Here is a 19637-nt window from a genome sequence, read left to right on the forward strand (position 1 = left end):
TGCTAACATGTAAAAGAACAAGGTACCTGCCTGTAAAGCTTAAGGATAATTTAGACAAATATGATGATTAAGTCACCAGGCATATACAGCAAGGATTGGGGTACTACTGGTCAAGAGTTTAATTGAGGGAGGCTTTATAACAAAATGTGCTGTAAAGTCAGATTTGAAAAAAGGACAAAGAGGATGCATGGCAATGTGGGAACTGCAGATTCTTCTAAATGCAGGGACTGAAAATAGCTGTGAAGCTGAGAGAGAGGGAGATGGATAGATAGAAGAGGTGCAATTAGAAAAGGTTACAGAGGGGTGAAAATGGGTTGGCAGGATGGAGTTGTGAAGTAAGGAAAAGGAGCTTGAACTTATTGCAAATCAAGAAAGGAAAATAGTGAAGGAAGACAGTCAGATAAGATTATGGTGAGATTAGATTTAATTGTGCCAAGATTGGAATGGACACTGAGGACTTGTCCAAAATAAAAAAAAAAGTTGCATTACTTTAACTAAATCAGTTTAGTAAGGTTTGGTCTACATTTAAAACCACACTCCCTACTGACACAGCTATACCAACACCCCCAGTGTAGATGCAGCTATGTTGGCAGAAGAGTGTTTCTGTCAGCAATAGCTAAAATGCAGGAGAGTGGTGTTCCTGCAGCTGCAGAAAAACTCCTTCTCTCACCATAGGCTGTGTCTCCTGGGGGGTAAAATGGAATAACCTCAATAAAGAGCCAGTTTAAGCTAAATCAGGAGTTTTCAAACTTCACTGCACCGCAACCCCCTTCTGACAACAAAAAAAAATTCATGACCACAGGAGGGGGGATGAAGCGTGAGCCTGTGCAAGCCCCACTGCCTTGGGTTGGGGGGGCCAAAGCCTGAGCCTCACCGCTCCAGGCAAGGGGGTCAAAGCTGGAGTTCAAGGGCTTCACCCCCAGGCAGGGAGCCTGCAACCTGAGTCCTGCTGCCCAGGGCTGAAGCCCTGAGGCTTTGGCTTCCTCCCCGAGCCCCAGCAAGTCTAAGCCAGCCCCGGCAACCCCATTCAAAGGGGGTTGTGACCCACTTTGGGGTCCGAACCCACATTTTGAGAACTGCTGAGCTAAATTGAAATAGGGCAGTCATCTAAAACGAGTATCCACACAAATGGATTGCATCGATTTAATTAAGTCAGTTTCTAAGCAGATTTAGTTAAATCTGCTCAAACTATGAGTAGATGAACAATGGGTGTCAAATTCTTCTCTCAGTTGCACTTAATTCTCTGGTGTAGCACAGGTGAGCAGAATTTGACCCTTTGTCCTCATCTGTATCTCTGTGTAATCTATCTCAATCATTTTAATTGGCACTCTTGTATCTCTGCCTCTCTTCAAAAATAAGACTATAGTGAGGCTGACTCCCTCCTGATAACATAATATGTTGCTGTTAAATGCCCTTTTCAGGCTCTTAATTCCATTTGTGTTTTGTACTGTTGACTGTTGATTGTTAACAGGTTCTGAAATAATGTGATTAGGTGAACTGAGAAATACATATCAGGCATTGTTAGGCCACATCTGCATATGGCAGAGTCAAAAATCTGACAAAGCATGTATCTTATGCAGAGAAGCTAATGTAATTCCTCTTGGTTTTTTCTCAGGTTGAAAATCTGATTTCCTATCTTTTATTCCTCCTTACTCCCCTCCTGAATAATAAGTGCTTCATCTTGATATGTTGTACAATGACACACTGTAGGGCTACTCACATGTTTAGACAGAGGTGTTCTTGTGAGAAAACAGGGCTTTAATGCTTTGAGTTACCTTGTATAATGCTGTATGCCACTTTAGGGAATTGCATTAGAAAGGGACAGACCTCACATCACCACCTTGCAGCTGTTAGTTAGCCGCAGACAAGACTAAGGATAATGTTCCCTCTTTCTTAGGCTACGTAAGACTCTCTCTTCATTGTGGATATTGGGTGATCCCCAAAACATCAGTGGCATAGCACCCAGATTAGTAAGAGTTTCCATCACCGCCTGCCTTGTAACCTTGGGTGCCTTATTGCTGTGCTGCTGTGGCCCAGAGCCCTGACACCAGCAGCCAGCCCACAAGCATAAATGTTTCACTCAGGCTTCCACCAATTTAGTTATTCCTGGCAGGGTGATCCCATGAGCCCTTCTAATCCTGAGTCTCCCCAAATCTTTCTACTCCAAGTTCTTAAGTACAGACACTCTGACTTTTCCCTTCTGGTTTGTCACCCCCAAAGGTGTGAGACCAGCACCCCAGTTATCAGCTCACTTTGACACCCATACTCCATGCAGATTGCACAACAGAGACTTGCTTGGGTAAAAATAAACAAAAGGTTTATTTGATTGAAAAAACATAGATTCAAAAATGAAATAGTAAGAGAGAGCAAACACATACAAGTTACAGAGAAAATAAAAACACAACCTTAGGTTTTACACTTTCAAATTAGATAAAGTCCCTTTTCTAATACAAGTTACCTATTGCCTCTTAACAGTTTCCCCAGCATTTCATGGACAGCACCCGCCAAGTGATTGTCCCTCCGTTTCTGGATGATTTAACTTCAAGCCCCTTCCCTTTTAAAATATTTTTCAGGTTTTTTTTTCTTCTTCAGTCACTATAGATATTCAAAGTGGGAAAAACTCCCTCCTGTCTTAGTTTTCCAAGACTGGGGTTTTCTTTTCAGTTTCCGATTGTTTCAGTGTTTTCCCATTAATTTTAATGGCCCACTCATTGCTCCGAGTCCAAGGATTCGGATACTATGCATGGTCTGCTGCTTCCATTTGGAAGGAATGTTTACCAGAGAGTTCCAACAGCATCATGGCAGTACCCTTCCTTGCCTCAGCCCAGTCGCCATTGGTACCCGGCTCCATGAGCACCACTGCAGCAAAAGCAGGATCAACCAGATTGGCCACATTGGAGCATGTGGCCCCAATATTCGCCTTCAGAACTGTCTTGCTCAACCCTGTCCTTCGACGAGTACTCGTTCAGAACTGGGGTTGGATGATGTGCTCGTCAAACTGGGTCTGACAGTACTGATGGATCTAGAGAGGTTACCCTTGTCATTCCTGGATGTGGCTGTGTCGTTGACACCCTCCTCTCCCCAAGACAACTACCGTTAATTTCAGGAGCTACTCAGAAGAATATCTAATGCTCTTCAGAGCCCGTTGGAGGAGGTGTAGGATAGTTAGCACCAACTACTAGACATCTTGCAATCATCATTACTGGCCAGAGTGGCCCTACCTATCAACAACACTATTTTCCAACTGGCACACACCGTGTGGCATACCCCGGCCATGTGCACCCCAACCCCAAAAGGGGAAGAAAAGAGGTAGTATGTCTGCTGCCCAAGGGGTCTGAATTTCCGTTCTCCCATCCTCCGCCTGATCCAGGCTGCTACGGAACAGGCCAGGCAACAGCATCCATGCTCCATCTCCTCAGACAAGGCGGGCAAGAGGTTAGACCTGATGGGTAGAAAGGTCTTTTCCTTGGTCAGCCACCAGTTCCGTATCTCAACCTACCTACCGCTGATGGCCAAATATGACATTTTGAACTATGGGCAGATGGCAGATTTTGAAGATAAACCACCTCAGCAGGATCATGACTGCTTTCCAAGCTGTTTTGCGGAGGGGAAGTTGATCTCCAGGACCACACTTCAGGCTGTGGTTAATTCTGTGGACATGTCCTTGTGTACAATGGTGACTGGAATCATCATGAGGAGGAATCCTGTGTACATTCCTCAGGCTTCACTAGAGAGGTACAATGCACAATTGAGGACCTCCCTTTTGATGAATCACATCTTTTCAAACAGAAGACAGATGTTTTCTTACACTCACTGAAAGAGTAGAGCCACCCTGCGATCCCTAGGCATATATATGCCATTGCTGAAACGAAAATGTTACCGCCTGCTGCCTACACAGTGCTAAAGAACTCACCAGTTCCCACCACCAGCAAGCATATGAACCTCCATAGAAGTGTCCGAAGGTCCACAGATCGGGGAGAGGGCCGTCTCAAACTCTTTCTCCCAGCATGGAGCACAATAACATACAGACAAGTGGGTCCTGGATGTCATTCGACACCGCTATACAATCAAGTTTATGATGCTACCTCCTCTACGCCACCCACTCCGAGCCCGTTTCAGGGATTGCTCTCATGACCGTATTCTTACCCTAGAGGTGAACCCCCTCCTCAGAGAGGAGCAGTGGAACCAGTCCCTGCAGCCTTTCAGGGCACAGGGTTCTATTCCAAATATTTCCTGCTGCCCAAGACGAAAGGGGAATGGAGACCAATCTTGGATCTCTGACACCTCAACTGTTCCATTCGCAAACCGAAGTTTCACAGGTCTCCCTTGCTATAAAAAGGCATGTGATTTACAGCTCTCGATATGCAGGATGCTTGCTTCCACGTCTACATCCAGTCGATCCACAGACAGTTCCTGAGGTTCATGGTGGGTCTGTGACTATTCCAATACAGTGTCCTCCTGTTCAGATTTACTATTACTCCACAAGTCTTGACAAAAGTTTTTAACATTCATCCATTCTCGTCATGTTCTCATCATGTCGGACAACACCGCTACGGTTTACCACATAAATAAACAAGGAGGCACAAGATCCCCAGCACTGTGCGTGGAAGCAGTGTGCCTCTGGAAATGGTGCTTTGCACATTGTATCCTCTTGTTGGCGGTCTACTTACCAGGGACCAAGAACGAGATTGTTGGTGCTCTCAGAAGGAACTTTGCAACTGATCGTGAATGGGAACTGCATGACATGGTAATTGCAGACATTTTTGGTCAATGGGGAACTCTGGTCAGGAACCTCTTTGCATCTCACACAAACACCAAGTGCATTCAGTACTGCTCAAGGGAAGGACTCAGTGCCCATTCACAGAGTGATGCCTTGGTTCTTGATTGTCCGGATCATCTATGCCTTCCATCCTCCGGATCAACTATGCCTTCCGTCCTGCGCCACTTTTGCCACGCGTCCTTCACAAACTCTGATGGAAGAGGGCAATGGTCATCCTGATTGCTCCATTCTGGCCTCACCAGTTCTGGCTTCTTCTGATTCTTCGAAAACTCATGGCGATTCTTCTGATTCTCCTAATCATTTTCATTGCCCTTCCCTGGACTCTCTCCAATTTGTCCACATCCTTTCTGTAGTGGGGGGCCCAAAACTGGACACAATACTCCAGATGTGGCCTCCCCAGTGCCGAATAGAGGGGAATAATCACTTCTCTCCATCTGCTGGCAGTGCTCCTACTAATGCAGCCCAATGTGCCGTTAACCTTCTTGGCAACAAGGGTACACTGCTGACTCATATCCAGCTTCTCATCCACTGTAATCCCCAGGTCCTTTTCGGCAGAACTGCTGCTTAGCCAGTCAGTTCCCAGCCTGAAGCAGTGCATGGGGTTCTTCCGTCCTAAGTGCAGGACTCTGCACTTGTCCTTGTTGAACCTCATCAGATTTCTTTTAGCCCAATCCTTCAATTTGTCTAGGTCACTCTGGACCCTATCCCTACCCTCGAGCGTATCTATCTCTCCCCCCATCTTAGTGTCATCTGTGAACTTGCTGAGGGTGCAATCCATGCCATCATCCAGATCATTAATGAAGATGTTGAATAAAACCCGCCCCAGGACAGACCCCTGGGGCACTCCATTTGATACCGGCTGCCAACCAGACATTGAGCTGTTGATCACTACCTGTTGAGCCCGGCGATCTAGCCAGCTTTCTATCCACCTTATAGTCCATTCATCCAGCCCATACTTTTTTAACTTGCTGGCAAGAATACTGTGGAGACCGTATCAAAAGCTTTGCTAAAGTCAAGATATATCAGGTCCACCGCTTTCCTCACATCCACAGAGCCAGTTATCTCATCATAGTAGGCAATCAGGTTGGTCAGGCTTGACTTGCTCTTGGTGAATCCATGTTGACTATTCCTGATCACCTTCCTCTCCTCCAAGTGCTTCAAAATGGATTCCTTGAGGACCTGCTCCATGATTCTTCCAGGGACTGAGGTGAGGCTGACTGGTTTGTAGTTCCCCGGATTTTCCTTCTTCCCTTTTTAAAAGATGAACACTATATTTGCCTTTTTCCAGTCGTCCAGGACCTCCCTTGATCGCCATGAGTTTTCAAAGATAATGGCCAATGACTCTGCAGTTACATCAACCAATTTCTTCAGCACCCTTGGATGCATTAGATCTGGCCCCATGGACTTGTACATGTCCAGCTTTTCTAAATAGTCCTTAGCCTGTTCTTTCACCACTGAGGGCTGCTCACCTCCTCCCCATACTGTGCTGCCCAGTGCAGCAGCCGGGAACTGACCTTGTCTGTGAAGACTGAGGCAAAAAAAGCATTGAATACTTCAGCTTTTTCCACATAATCTGTCACTAGGTTGCCTCCCCTATTCAGTAAGGGTCCCACACTTTCCCTGACCACCTTCTGGTTGCTAATGTACCTGTAGGAACCCTTCTTGTTACCCTTCACATTCCTTGTTAGCTGCAACTCTAATTGTGCTTTGGCCTTCCTGATTACACCCTTACATGCTGTAGAAATATGTTTATACTTCTCCCTTGTAATCTGTCCAAGTTTCCACTTCTTGTAAGCTTCCTTTTTGTGTTTAAACTCACCGAAGATTTCTCTGTTAAGTCAAGCTGATTGCCTGCCATATTTGCTATTCTAATTGCCTTCTATGATGAGATAACTGGTTCTGTGGATGAAGGGAAAGCAGTGGACGTGTTGTTCCTTGACTTTAGCAAAGCTTTTGACACTGTCTCCCACAGTATTCTTGCCAGCAAGTTAAAGAAGTATGGGCTGGATGAATGACTATAAGGTGGATAGAAAGCTGGCTAGATTGTCGGGCTCAATGGGTAGTGATCAATGGCTCCATGTCTAGTTGGCAGCCGGTATCAAGTGGAGTGCCCCAAGGGTCAGTCCTGGGGCCGGTTTTCTTCAATATCTTCATTAATGATCTGGAGGATGGTGTGGATTGCACCCTCAGCAAGTTTGCAGATGACACTAAACTGGGAGGAGAGGTAGATACGCTGGAGGGTAGGGATAGGATACAGAGTGACCTAGACAAATTGGAGGATTGGGCCAAAAGAAATCTGATGAGGTTCAACAAGGACAAGTGCAGAGTCCTGCACTTGGGATGGAAGAATCCAATGCACCGCTACAGACTAGGGACCAAATGGCTCGGCAGCAGTTCTGCAGAAAAGGACCTAGGGGTTACAGTGGACGAGAAGCTGGATATGAGTCAACAGTGTGCCGTTGTTGCCAAGAAGGCCAATGGCATTTTGGGGTGTATAAGTAGGGGCATTGCCAGCAGATCGAGGGACGTGATCGTTCCTCTCTATTCGACACTGGTGAGGCCTCATCTGGAGTACTGTGTCCAGTTTTGGGCCCCACATTACAAGAAGGATGTGGACAAATTGGAAAGAGTCCAGCGGAGGGCAACAAAAATTATTAGGGAACTGGAACACATGAGTTATGAGGAGAGGCTAAGGGAACTGGGGATGTTTAGTCTATGGAAGAGAAGAATGAGGGGGGATTTGATAGCTGCTTTCAACTACCTGAAAGGGGGTTCCAAAGAGGATGGCTCTAGACTGTTCTCAGTGGTAGCAGATGATAGAACAAGGAGTAATGGTCTCAAGTTGCAGTGGGGGAGATTTAGGTTGGATATTAGGAAAAACATTTTGATTGGGAGGGTGGTGAAACACTGGAATGCTTTACCTAGGGAGGTGGTGGAATCTCCTTCCTTAGAAGTTTTTAAGGTCAGGCTTGACAAAGCCCTGCCTGGGATGATTTAATTGGGGATCAGTCCTGCTTTGAGCAGGGGGTTGGACTAGATGACCTCTTGAGGTCCCTTTCAACCCTGATATTCTATGATTCTATTCTTTCTGCACATTGTGATGGCTTTCCTGCGCCCTCAATAAGGCTTTTTTAAAATACAGCCAGCTCTCCTGGACTCCTTTCCCCCTCATATGAGCCTCCCAGGGGATCCTACCCATCAGTTCCCTGAGGGAGTCAAAATCTGCTTTTCTGAAGTCCAGGGTCCATATTTTGCTGCTCTCCTTTCTTCCTTTTGTCAGGATCCTGAACTGGGCCATCTCATGGTCACTGCTGCCCAGGTTGCCACCCACTTCTACTTCCCCTACCAATTCTTCTCTGTTTGTGAACAGCAGGTCAAGGGGAGCACGGTCCCTAGTTGGTTCCTCCAGCACTTGCACCAGGAAGTTGTCCACAACACTCTCCAAAAACTTTCTGGATTGTCTGTGCACTGCTGTATTGCTCTCCGAGCAGATGTCAGGGTGATTCAAGTCCCACATGTGAACCAGGGCCTGTGATCTGGATACTTCTGTTAATTGTCAGAAGAAAGCCTCGTCTACTTCATCCTCCTGGCCTAGTGGTCTATTGCAGACGCCCACCATGACATCACCCTTGTTGCTCTCACCTCTAAACTTAACCCAAAGACTCTCAACAGGGTTTTCTCCAGTTTCATACTGAGCTCTAAGCAATCATACTGCTCCCTTAAATACAGTGCAGCTCCTCCACCTTTTCCTCCCCCATCTGTCCTTCCTGAACAGTTTATACCCATCCATGACCGTGCTCCAGTCATGTGAGTTACCCCACCAACTCTCAGTTATTTCAATCACATCGTAGTTCCTTGACTGTGCCAGGACTTCCAATTCTTCCTGCTTGTTTCCCAGGCTTCTTGCGTTCTTGTACAGGCACCTAAGATGACTAGCCGATTGCCCTACTTTCTCAGTATGAATCAGGAGGCCTCCCTGTTGCACCCTCCTCCTTGTGTTTCCTCCAGGTGTCCCACTTCTCCACTTACCTCCGGGCTTAGGTCACCATCCCCTGGCGAACCTAGTTTAAAGCCCTCGTCACTAGGTTAGCAAGCCTGCCTGTGAAGATGCTCTTCCCTCTCTTCTTAGGTGGATTCCATCTCTTCCTAGCCATCCTTCTTCCTGGAACAACATCCCATGGTCAAAAAGTCCAAAGCCCTCTCTCTGACATCACCTGTGTAACCATGCATTTACCTCCACAATTCGATGGTCCCTACCTGGGCCTTTTTCTTCAACAGAGAGGATGGACAAGAACATGACTTGCGCCTCAAACTCCTTTATCCTTCTTCCCAGAGCCACGTAGCCTGCAGTGACCCACTCAAGGTCATTCTTGGCAGTATCATTGGTGCCCACATGGAGAAGTAGGAAGGGGTAGTGGTCCGAGGGCTTGATTAGTCTCGGCAGACACTCCGTCACATCCTGAATTCTAGCTCCAGGCAAGCAGCACACTTCCGAGTTTCCCAGTCTGAACGGCAGATGGATGACTCCGTCCCCCTTAGGAGGGAGTCCCTGACCATCACCACCTTTCTCCTCCTCTTGGGAGTGGTGGTCGTGGAACCCCCATCCTAGGACAATGCATTCCATGCCTTCTGGTTGATGGGGTCTCCTTCTGATCCCTTCCTTCAGGTGGCTCTTCCAAACCATTCTCCTCTTTCATTTTCTGGAGGTCACATGCTGCCAATTTTCTTCCCCGTTCTGCACTGCCCTCTCAGATTCTTCAGCATGCTGTGCCTGCAGTACCAAATGCTGACTTCTATCCAGAAAATCTTCATTTTCTCTGATGCAACACATGGTTGATACTTAGGTCTCTAGTCCTTTAACCTTCTCTTCCAATATGGAGACCAGCTTGCACTTCTAATTCACACTTTTCAAACAAACACACAGTCAAACAGCCCCTGCAACTAGCTCCAGTCTGACAAATGGTCACAGGAGACAGACACTCAGATATTCACCCCACCAGCTGACAACACAGCCCCCTTAATGCAGCACTCACCGTAGCTTCTCTCTGACAGTTCCCAAGCAAACTCCTTCTGTTTGCCTGTTTGCTGCTTCATCCAACAGCCTGGTTTTTGGATGGGCACCTCCACTAGCACGAGAATGTTCATTGGTAGTATGAGATGTCCTCTCCAGTAACAGGAAGGACTCCATGAGATGATCCTACCAAGTTAAATGGGCGTATTTCACCTCCTGCGTCAAACAGAACAGTCTTGCCCCCGAGGCTGTTGACATCCCGATGCACTTGAACTATTTCCTCTGTCTGAAGGCCTTGGGACTTGCTCTCAACTCCATCAGGGTGCATACAGCAGCTGTTAGCACTTTCCATCCTCAGGTGGAGGAACATTCGTTTTTTATCCACCCTTTGACTGCTTGATTCTGGAAGGGCCTTGTATGTCAATACCCACCCATTCAGCCTATCGCTTCTCAATGGGATCTGACCCTAGTCCTTACATCAGTAATGAACTCTCCATTTGAACCCATGACATCCTGTTCCCTTTCTCTTGTTTCCATGAAGGTTGCTTTCCTGATGGCTATCAGCTCTGCAAGGAAGGTTGGTGAACTGGGAGCCATGATGGTAAACACACCTTTTCTTCTTCTTATGCTCCAGTGCATGATTCTACAACAGATGCCTTGTTCGGCGCAGCGGTTCTCCAAACTCCTCTTACTTAGGTACTACTTGTTAATCACCCTCAATGGAATACAATAGGGACCATCACTCGAAGAAGAAGGGGAGGTTACATACCTGTAACTGGAGGTTCTTTGAGATGTGTGGTCCCTATCTATATTCCAGTCCCACCCTCCTTCTCCTCTGCTGCGGATCTGGTAGATGTGTGGTGGAGAAGAAACTGAAGATGTGGTTGGTCTACCCCACCCTCAGGTGAAACCACAAGGGAATGCAAGGGCACATGTGTGGGCCGACGGACACTACTACTTTGAAAAGCTGCAGCTCCGGGCACATAGCGCATGCGCATAACCCTCAGTGGAATACAGATAGGGACCACACATCCTGAAGAACTTTCAGTTACAGGTAAGTAACCTCCCCTTCCAGAAATCAGTTCCTTTGCATACAATAACCGGTCTAGCCAGTTAGTCACTTTCTCCCTTGCTGAAAAGATATTTATAAACATCTACAAGGGAACAGAAAAACCCTGATCATTTTAATAGAAACTTAAAAAAATATTCAGGACATACTATTTAAAGGGTGTCCTGTCAGAAACTGGAAATTTTTATGAATTAGAAAAAATCAAGTTGACCGTGTCCCTTTATAGTGTTAAGTAGCTAAGCCCCAACCTTTTGTTTTTAATTCCTCTTTAGCCATTAATTTTAAGACTTTTCTCGCCTTCAAATGGCCCAGCCTTCACTAATTGACTGACTGTGGGATTACAGTGAGCACCTAAATGATGACACATGGGCAGAAAGCAAGCAGGAGCCAGCGCCAGACAGCACCAGGTTCCCAGCCCTATCCTCTGTTCTCCTATTTCTGTGTTTCAGTAATGGGATCTCAATCTACAACTGCAGGGAGGGGCCAACAGAAGGGCAATGGTGGCACCTTAAGACTGCTGCTTCTGTCTCCCATCAGAAAATGAGAGCTACGTCTTTAAAGGAGAAACTTAATCTCAAAATTAAATGCTAAATTGGAATTTTTTTCTAACGGGCTTTAAAAATTGGTAAAGTTGTGTGGGAGGTGAGAGCAGCACTTGAGCAAGTTTGATTTGTGTCAGATTCCATTATTTCCCTATTTCATGTTAATATTTAACAAACTGGTCTCTCCTGTGCATTCATACTCTCTGAGTTCAGTTGTTATATTGTTAAGATACTTTTGTAATTCTTGAGCACTAACTGGCTTCTGTCTTTAAAGGTAGAAGATTCTTTCTTTTTTTTTAAATGGTTGTCATGTTTATAGCCTTACACTTGGTAAACTCTGGAATATTGCTTGATGTTTCATGTAATAATTCTTTACAACAGTTCTTGGTGCCTTTCTGTTCCATTAGCTCTTCACCATCTGTTATGCTGATGACACTGTTAGAGGGAGTAAGTGTTCTGGCAAGCTTTTTAGTTGTGCTGAAAAGTCTTATTTCTTTGCTTTCTAGTGATTTGTTGTTGCTATATAATTTTCTCAACTATAATCTTTGAAGGGAGCTTATATTGCAGTGCTCCTGTTATGCTAAGGGACAGAGGATTGGAAATACTGACCAGAAGTTGAGATGATGATGGGGCTAATTGCTATTTTCTTAATGCTTTTAAAGTTGGAAATAAAAAAGAAATTACATATACCAAAAGCTAGCGCAAATTTCAAATGTGGCCCACTAAAACTTGAAGAATTCCCCTACTGTAGATCTTAAACACCAACTATGTTTAAACTTGTAATATTCATTCAAAAACTTGGGAAATTCAGAAACAAAACAACTAGTTAAAAACACGTTGAGATTGAAAGTGTGCTTCCGTGCAGTCTAGCTAACACCTCAAACCAATGTTCCCTTCTGTACAAGAGTCTGACAACTTAACTTTGCCCTCCAACATTTGGAAAAACATATGCAAGGATCAAAATAAAAAATTGACAATTGGAAAAGGATCCTTGAATAGGAGATGGGATTTTTATCTTCTCCTTGTAAACTTCTCCTTGTAAACAATTTGACCTTTTGTCATTTTTTCAAATTTTAGGGGGCCAAAGCTAAGGTTGGGTGGGTGGAGTGAAAGTGAGTGATGAAGGATTATACTTTAGTGGCACATAAAGTGGGCCCCTTAGCTGTTCATTTCCAGACATTCTGACACTTAGGATTTTTTATAAAGATGTGAAATCTTTGTGAAAAGAGTGTAATCTTGGCTTTGGGACTTAGCTGAACTTTACTGAAATGCAATTTCAGCTTCAACTTCCATTCTAACAAACTGTTTTATCTGCACATAAATAATAAGCGGACACTGTACTCTGACCCGGTACCCTAAGAATTTCAGCAATTTAATAAATAATTAATTTTGTTCCCTGAAATAATTTTGACTGTCACTAATTGAGGTGGCTGACTTTGTCTAACCGTGCACTTGTTTGAACTCTTTAAATAGCTTTTACGATTTTGTCTAGAATCACTATTCATAGTGGTAGTGCTCTGTAATTCACTAGTGTGTGCCAAGTATAATGATACTGTGCTGACCAATTTCAAGTCTAGAGGGATTTGTTAAAAGCGTCTTTAATTTCTAACCTCATTTCTACAAATATATTAGAAGCAAGAGGAAGACCAAGGACAGGGTAGGACTGTTACTCAATTGGGCGGGGGGGACAATAACAAAAAATGTGGAAATGGCAAAAATGGTAAATAACATTTTTGTTTCAGTTTTTACCAAAAAGCTTAGTAGCGATTGGACATCTAACATAGCGAATGCCAGTAAAAATGAGGTAGAATCAGAAGCCAAAATAGGGAAAGAACAAATTAAAAATTATTTAGACAAGTTAGATATCTTCAAGTCACCAGGGCCTGATGAAATACATCCTAGAATTCTCAAAGAGCTGATTGAAAAGTCATGGAAGATGGGAGAGATTCTGGAGGACTGAAAAAGGGCAAATATAGTGCCAATCTAAAAATAGGGGGATAAGAACAACCTGGGGAATTACAGACCAGTCATTTTAACTTCAGTACCTGGAAAGATAATGGAGCAAATAATTAAGCAATTTGCAAACACCTAGAAGATAATAAGGTGGTAAATAACAATCAGCATGAATTTGTCAAGAACCAATCCTGTCAAACCAAACTCATAGCTTTCTTTGACAGAGGAACAAGCCTTGTGGATAGGGGGGAAGCAATAGATGTGGTATATCTTGACATTAGTAAGGCTTTTGATACTGTCTCGCATAACCTCCTCATAAAAAAACTAGGCAAATACAACCTAGATGGAGCTACTATAAGATGTGGGCATAACTGGTAGGAAAACCATTCCCAGAGAGTAGTTGTCAGTGATTCACAGTCAAGCTGGAAGGGCATATCGAGTGGGGTCCCTGAGGGATCAGTTCTGGGTCTGGTTCTGTTCAATATCTTCATCAGTGATTTTGATAATGGCATAGGGAGTACACTTCTAAAGTTTGCGGACGATAACAAGCTTGGAGGGGTTGAAAGTGCTTTGGAGGGTAGGATTAAAATTCAAAATGATCTGAACAAACTGAAGAAATGGTGTGACGTAAATAGGATGAAATTCAATAAGGACAAATGCAAAGTACTCCACTTAGAAAGGAACAATCAGTTGCACACATGCAAAATGGGAAATGACTGCCTAGGAAGGAGTACTACGTAAAAGGGTCTGGGGGTAATAGTGCATCACAAGCTGAATATGAGTCAAGAGTGTAACACTGTTGCAAAAACAAACATAATTCAGGGATGTAATAGCAGGAGTGTTGTAAGCAAGACACAAGAAGTAATTCTTCTACTCTACTCCACGGTGATATGGCCTCAACTGGAGTATTGTGTCCAGTTCTGGGCGCCACATTTCTGGAAAGGCATGGACAAATTGGAGAAAGTCCAAAGAAGAGCAAGAAAATGATTAAAGGTCTAGAAAACGTGACCTATGAGGGAAGATTGAAAAAATTGGGTTTGTTTAGTCTGGAGAAGAGAAGACTAAGAGGCGATATGATGATAGTTTTCAAGTACATAAAAGGTTGCTCCAAGGAGGAGGGAGAAAAATTATTCTCCTTCATCTCTGAGGACTGGATAAGAAGCAATGAGCTTAAATTGCAGCAAGGGCGGTTTAGGTTGGACATTGGGAAAAACTTACTGTCAGGGAAGTTAAACTCTGGAATAAATTGCCTATGGAGGTTATGGAATCTCCATCATTGGAGATTTTTAAGAGCAAACATCTGTCAGGTCAACCTGAAATGAAATTTTTTCAGAATGTTCTGTTCAACCCAAAACTAAATGTTTCATTAAGTTTGAGCTTTTTAAAAAAAGTATAAAACTGAAGTGAATTTCTAAGTGAAGTAATTTTGAATAAAAAAAATCTAAACATTTAATTTCAAAAACATCAAAATGAAATGTTTTCATTTTTTCAGAAGTTTCGTGGTTTTTTCAACCTAAACAATTCAACAAATTCAATAAAAATTCACAAAATGTTTTCATCAACCTGAATCTGCATTTTTCAGCAAAAAAAAGTTTCATCTTAAAAATTTTGCCCAACTCTGCTTGGACAGAGATTTAAGTAAATGATATTTAAAGGTGACTTGCAAATAAAGATAAAAGTGATAAAAGTGGAGCTATTAATTGGAAAGTGGGGTTTCTTTCTGTTACCAGTATTAAAAATCTGTGGGAGGGACAGTCTCAGCAGGATGAAAGAGGTAGTAACAACATGCATGCATTCACGCACAAAGAGATGGACTACAGCAGCGTTTCTCAACCGCAAGCGGCTACCAGGGGCTTTTCATGCAGCCACAGCTTCCTGGCCAGTGGCAGGGGGCGGGGTGGGAAGCAGTGGACCCTCCCCTAGGGTCAGCAGCAAGGATTGGGACCTGCCCCCCTCTGGAGCCACAAATGCTGGAGGAGTAGGCTTTAGCCCTGGGGTGGGAGGGAGCAGATCCAGCTGTGCAACTGTGGGCTCCGTTCCCTGGTCACGGGGCTTCGGCCTCCAGTCCCAGCCATGAGGCAACAGGTGCCAACGCGGGCTCACCCCACCATCGGTCCTGGCCACCATCGCATGGCTGCAGGGCTCCAGTCCATCAGCTCACCACCACACTGCCCCAACCCCTGCTGCCTTCCTACCCACCGACCTATCCAGGGCTTAATTTGTCCTCCAGTTTGCCAGGGCTGAGTAAGTCTGTTGTAAAAAGTGATATTTGTATGTTAATATCACTTTTCACTGTCTCCCAGCTAGCTAGCAGTCTGCTGCTGTGAAAAGTGATAAACATTCAAATATCACTTTAACAGAAACAGACTTACTAGCCAGCAAATCTTAAAAAAAACAACAACAACAAAACAACCAAGAACATGCAAAGTACCTTATCTGTTTCTATTATGCTTAGGTCCATTAAAGGATAGAGACAACTGTACATTATTTTTATTATTGAGTCTGCAAAAAAATCCATACATAAATAAATTAAAATGATTTGGACATGTAGATGTGCATATTTATTGTTTTTCCTAAAGTTAATTAAGTATTTTAGGAAAAATTGACAGAGCAGCCACCAGAAAGAGTTGGTGGCCGCACTCTGAGGCCACCAAAAAATTTGTTGAGAGAATCATCATAGAATCATAGAATATCAGGGTTGGCAGATGAACCTTGTCCCCGGCAGCAGCTGCAGGACAGGGGATGCCCTCCATCCCCAGTGGCCCCAGACCCCATCCCCGGCAGAAATCTCAGGATGGGGAAAGCCCTCGCCAGTGGCCCCCAACCCTGTCCCTGGCAGAAGCCGCGGCATAGCAGGGCAAGCCCCCTCCAGTGCCCCCTACCTGTCCCTAGCAGAAGCTGCGGTGTGGCAAGGCAAGCCCCTGTGCTCAAACCGCTCTCCGGCAGAAACTCTGGGTGGGCAGGTCAGGAGAAGCCCCAGCACCCTGATTCTGTTTCTCCCCAGAAGCGCAGGAGGTGGCAGGGGAAGCCCCAGCACCCGGACCCCCGTAGCGTCTCTGGGACTGGAGGAGCTCTCCCCGCTGTGGCCCTGAGGCAGTGGCATGGGGACAGAGCTTCTCTGGTCTTGAGACTGCAAGGGAGGGGGGGTCGGGGGGAAGGAGAAAAAGGGGTTGTGGGGCTGCAATGGGGGGGGTGGAATGGGGGCCACCCTGGGTGGAATGGGGGTGGGTCCCGGGGAAGGGGCAGAAAGGAGTGGGGCTGCGGCAGAAGGGGTGGAATGGGGGTGGGGCTGCAGGCGGAAGGGGAGGGGAGGGGAGGGGCCCTCCACTTGCTCTGGCCCAATGCTCCAGAAAACCTTAATCCTCTGGTCACATGCCTTGCTACCACTATTTAAATATTCCATAAAGTTACAAATTCCTAGTCCTAGCTTTGCTGTGGTGGCCCGGAATGCATCAGCTGTTTAAGAAACCCATAGAGCTGGTTTGAAAGAGCAGAGGAAAATTGTATCTTCCCTCGCTATATAGCATGATTTTCTAAATTAGTTTAAAATAAATAAAAAGTAACTTTAAGAACCATGCCATATACAAGATGAAAGTTACAAACCCACTTACCTGAACTCCTGTATTCCAGCTCCAGCAGGCGCTCCTTGCCTTTGTGGTTTTTGTTTGTTTGTTTTGTTTGTTTTTTGTGCTGACTTTTTTCTTTAATGTTGTCACATTATTTTTAATGGCTATGTCGTTACAGCTATCCCATCATGAATAGAAAAAATATAGATAAAAACTGCTGAAGGAAATGAAAGTTCATAGAAAACCACTAATCTTGCCAGTCATTCAAAAGAAGTATTTGATGTCTGAATATGACACACATTAAAGAGAAGACTCTTTGCTTTCTGTCAGGATAATGCTCCCCTGCTGTGTATCTTAATAGTTAACAATGCTACTTTTAATCTACAGACCAAAAGGTCGATTTTGAATGTTTCACCACTCTGGAAGGTATTTGAGTTACTTTATAACTATATTTCTCTCTCAGTTTTTGATCTCTTGCTCTTCACACTGACAAGGGCTAGGAAATCCAGTTTCTGGTTGGCTAACTGAAGTATGCATGCTCCCCTGCAGGCTGATTAAAGGAAGTGGATTGGCGGGCTCCAAAAGGAGACTACTGCAGTCATCTTTAACTGCAAAAAGCACTTGCCATAGTGAGGGCTATGAAAATGAGGAGTAAACGGTGGGTAGTGAAGGCTCCACTACCTTTTTGTCTCTCTTACAGTTCTCTGTAGCACTTATCTCCATAATATCTGAATTACTGAATAGGTAATTTAGATCCACAAGGCATTGTCCCTACTGGGCATAGAGTGGATTTTGCTTTTCACCTCTGACGAGTACTACAAGCATTTTTAGAATCCCCCCCTCCCCCACAGACTTTTTGTTAGTATTCTTTGTCTTTTGTTATAGCTGTGAGGCTTTAACAAAAAAAGCAGGGTCTCCTTTAAAGAAAATTTAGTTAGTTACACCCTGTCCCCTTGAAACTTAACATTAAAATTATGTCTGCTGTTAATCCTCACTAAGGACAGTAACATTAGGCATGCGTTTGGATGCTATTATAGTTATATACTAGTTTTGAAACCAAAATAACATGATATTGCTAACTGGAATAGCTTTTGGAACTGCCTCTGGACCCCCAGTCACTAGACTGGTAGAGATCATGTATTTATAGGAGCAGTATTCTTGGACTTCGATGGAAAGGACACAGAAATACTCTTGTCATAATAGAATTATTCTGAGGCGGCAGTGTTGTCTGAGGAGGTAGTGCCCTGGATGGTGGCAGAAGATGAGGAGGAGGTTGAGAATTGCTAAATATTGTAACTAGAAGGCTGAGTGGAGATTTTCAGCTGCAGAACGAAGGCTGGGCTGCCCCATTGTTAGTAAAAATATATTAAAAATACCTTTCTAAGCGGTTCTCATATTTAGAATCGTAATAAAAAGTGTAAAGTAGGCTCGTATTAATTGTTAAGATGACTGTGTAAAGCCACGTTGTGATGGAAATTACATATAGTATTTCCTGGAAGCAAAATTGCCTTTGTGAACCAGATGCAAAAAACAATTGAAATACTTCTCATCATTGCAAGTTTTAGATCAAATGGCGTTATCTGATATTAAAGTATATGTTCAAAGTACTGTAAGGTGTCATTCTGGAAACTGTCCTTCAAAAGCATTTACAGTATTCTGAAAGGTTGTATCTACAATGTAATTAATTTCAATCACATTAAAACATCTTAGCTTTCTAAATTAATTTAGCTCTCCCAGTTGTTTGTCTTCTATTCCAGGGCTCAGTTACTAGTTTCTAATATCGATTGTCTTAAATGCTGTGGAATTGTGCTTTGTGTGAATTGCTTATGTGTAGCTATTCTTGTTGACAACATTGGCGAGTATTTAGTTATAGATGCATTGTGGAATAATGATTTGTTATTATTTATGGATCTTGTTTTAGTTGAACTTAATTAATAAGCCATTTAGGTTTTCCAGTTCTGTTTATGTGTATTGTATTATCTTTTGTCCTTTTGGAGATGGGGTGAATATTTTGCCACTTAGCTGGTAAGAGATTGAAAGCATAAAATTTTATATACAATATGTCAGCTGTTTTACAACCGATTACAATGAAAGCCCTCTTTCTCTGCATTCCTGCCACAGTCATTTCTGAACAGGGTCATCTGTCTTCTTCAGAATAATAAAGACTTCAATCAAAGTCACTTGTGCAACTTTCCTAAGTAAAGCAGAAAACCTTCTGATGTGTGTACATTAGTCGAACTAAGACTTCCTTCCTTTGGGTGAGAAGCTCCCAGAGTGTGATCCACGGAGCACTTCCTCAGAGAGCTGCCTGGTCACAGGTTGCTGGCCCTGCTCTTTCCGTTTGCTGAATGTGGTTTAAAAGACAGTTAAGAATTCACTATTGCTTTCTCATGTAAGCAATTGCTGTAGTTGGCAGATGTACGTTATTTGATCATGAATGTATAGTAAAGGTGGCCAATACCATCTTGACTTAGAGGAGAGGTGGAGGCCCATGACACAATCTCTGTTAAGATGTAGTCCACACTGTGTGAAAAAGTTCATGAACCCCTGGTCAAAGGTGACTGTGTAAACTTAAACTATGTTTCTTAACTATGGCAAAATCCATCATACTTCAGTTAGTAAGCCAGAGAGATGACTGTTTAGGTGAGTTTTTAATAAACATTACAGTTTGTCAGTCATAATTTAGTCAGCTGCTGTGTTGGCAGTAAACAAAAGA

The 19637-nt window shown here is 43.9% G+C and overlaps 1 protein-coding gene and 1 long non-coding RNA gene across 3 annotated transcripts in view; one reads left to right on the forward strand and one right to left on the reverse strand.

Annotated features, from left to right (window-relative positions):
* Positions 1–17278, reverse strand: part of LOC141987301 (uncharacterized) — a 59269-nt gene extending 41991 nt beyond the window's left edge. For both annotated transcript variants that reach the window (XR_012639490.1, XR_012639491.1), the window contains exon 1: positions 16967–17278. This is a non-coding gene — a long non-coding RNA (uncharacterized LOC141987301). The remainder of the gene's footprint in view (positions 1–16966) is intronic.
* Positions 1–19637, forward strand: part of COG5 (component of oligomeric golgi complex 5) — a 304028-nt gene that overhangs the window by 186655 nt on the left and 97736 nt on the right. The window lies entirely within an intron of this gene.

Source organism: Natator depressus, chromosome 1 (genome assembly GCF_965152275.1).
Source record: "Natator depressus isolate rNatDep1 chromosome 1, rNatDep2.hap1, whole genome shotgun sequence".
Taxonomy (NCBI): Eukaryota; Metazoa; Chordata; order Testudines; family Cheloniidae; genus Natator; species Natator depressus.